Raw genomic sequence first — 2,865 nt, 5'->3', positions numbered from 1 at the left:
ACAGGTCTGACTCTGTCATCTGTACTGGTAGATTACCACGATACAATTTGGGTCCTCTTAAACAACCAAGGGTTCAAACTAAACTTTCCTTTACTCCATCCGCACCACATTCTGCAGAGTGCACACCACACAGACATCCCAGAGTAATGAATAAGATGTCGGACTGGTCTCTACAGGTAAACAGGAAATGGTTGATTATTGGAGTCTCTAACCTGAGCAGAATCCCAACTCAAACAGAGTCCAACATTCAGATTGAAAGTTATCCTGGGGCTACATTTAAACACGCTGAGGCCCTTTTCGCTCGAACTACAGTCTCCAAGGATGTCGAGAGAGTGATCTTGTCTTTTGGCATTAATAGCAAATATCAGAAAGAAACTACTACAGCCCCTGAACTGAAAAAGGCTATTAAAATGGCTGAAATTGCCTTTCCAGAAGCCAGGATTTTGGTTCCAATAGTCAACCATCACCGAGACTTGTCAACCATTGAGCGGAATAACTTGGCAGACCTCAATAGTCATATTGTGTGCCACCCAGACAGTATACCGCAGCTTTTGAAGAAACTTTTTGACACAGAGGGTGATCTTGTCCACTGGACCGAACAGACTGCCCAACACATGTTTGACCACTGGGTTGCACATTTAAACAGAATGTCCCCATAAAGACCCCAGGGGTCACGGGGTTAAGAACAGTGGTCAATTAATCCAAATCCTTTACACTGACTGCAGCACAAACTAGTTTGCTGAATAAGGGTCTGACATTTATTCCGTCCAATGTGAAACAGACCAACAAAGAGATCAGGGACACTTTGAGAGTGGACATTCAAAATTACCACAGAAACTTGAGACTTGCAGTATATTATAAAGACAAGCCTGAAATGACTCAGTTGCCCTTTATGCCCAAGTCTACCTGGTCCCCGACTTTAGCCCAGTTACCGCCTGAAGTTTCAGATCTTATCAAACTAGACTTGGACACTTTTCAGCAACAGTATAGAGTAGGCTTTACTAAACCCAATCTTTCCAAATTTGAACAGACAGCACTTGAACAACTCAGCAGTAATAATAACATTGTATTGAAACCGGCTGATAAAGGAAGTGCTGTAGTTATTATGGACAGACAAGACTACCTCTATGAGGGCTACAAACAGTTATCTGACACCAATTACTACACTAAGTTGGACCGTCCCTATGTACAAAGACACTGTCCCTCTGATTGAGAAGATTGTCAATTCTCTACATAACAAAAAAATTCATCAACAATAAACAAAAACAATTCCTCCTGAGTAACCAAGAACCCAGAGCCCGTCGTTTCTATCTACTTCCCAAAATACATAAACCTAAGAATAAGTGGTCTGTGCCATTTAAGATACCTCCTGGTAGACCGATAGTTTCTGATTGTAACAGCCCAACTTACAACACGGCTCAATTTGTCGATTTCTACCTCAATCCACTCTCCACTCTACACGAGAGTTATGTCAAGGACACGTATGACTTTGTAGAGAAGGTTAAAAGTTTGAATATCCCTACCACGGCCTTGCTATTCTCCATGGATGTTTCTTCCTTGTATACTAACATCAGCACGCCAGATGGGCTGCTTGCCATCAGAAATATCCTCCGAAAATATCCAAATAGTAAAAGACCGGATAAGGAAATTCTTCAACTTCTAGAAATCAATCTCACGAGAAACGACTTTGACGATCAGTTCTACTTGCAGGTTAGGGGCACAGCAATGGGCTGCCGCTTTGCCCCCAGCTATGCAAATATCTTCATGTGTCAGTGGGAAACTGAGGCTCTGGCTTCTTGCTCCAAACGACCCCTACATTATTATAGATATCTCGACGACATCTGGGGCGTCTGGGAGCACACAAAGGAGGAATTCTATCACTTTCTTGACAAGCTCAATCAACACAGTGACTCCATCAAACTGACAGCAACATTGAGTAATGACACTATTGATTTTCTTGACACGACCACCTTCAAGGGCCCAAACTTTAACCAAACACATAAACTTGACATCAAGGTATTCTTTAAAGAGACTGACAGTCATTCTTTACTTTACAGAACGAGTTACCACCCTAAACATACATTTGCAGGACTAGTCAAGTCTCAACTTTTGCGATTTAAGAGAATCTGCACAAGACAAGAGGACTTTAAAATGGCTACCAAGACTCTCTTTTCCTCTCTCCTAAACAGAGGTTACACATTCACCATGTTGCAAAAAGTCCTCAAAACATTTGAAGAGACTAAACCAATCTGTCTAGACTCTATTCTTCCTATCATAGTACAATATTCAGAACCAAATGTTGAGTTTGTCAAGAAAATGAAACACAATTTTAACTGCTCAGGAGGCATGACTTTTCTTAAAGAATATAAACTCATTGCAGCTTACAGAAGAAACAAAAACATTCAAGATCTTCTAGTCAGATCCAAATTGAGACCTTTAAACCCATCTAAAACCAGAAAAATGTACAGCTTTTTCAGAATCTATAGGACGGTCCAAAATCAAACTACCAAAGAGGTGTTTACAACACAGAGAGGCTTGGATGTTCATACAAAAAAACTGTATTTTTCTGATTAGATGCCGAGAATGTTCACTACAATATGTAGGCGAGACTGGGAACAGCCTTCTGACGAGGTTTACTCAACACAGATACAACATTACTAACCAAAAAAATGTAAACAATCCATTGGCAAAACATTTTGTACAACATAAGTGGGATAATTTGAGAGCTACAATCCTAGAAGCTAATCAGACCTGGTCAGTGAAACTCAGAAGAAGATGTGAACGTACATGGATTCAAAAATTGGGCACACATGTCCCGAGAGGCTTGAATTAAAAATAGGGTAACCCAGCCTCTCTCCCTTTCCA

Source organism: Sander vitreus, chromosome 18 (genome assembly GCF_031162955.1).
Source record: "Sander vitreus isolate 19-12246 chromosome 18, sanVit1, whole genome shotgun sequence".
Taxonomy (NCBI): domain Eukaryota; kingdom Metazoa; phylum Chordata; class Actinopteri; order Perciformes; family Percidae; genus Sander; species Sander vitreus.
This window is presented reverse-complemented; position numbering follows the sequence as displayed.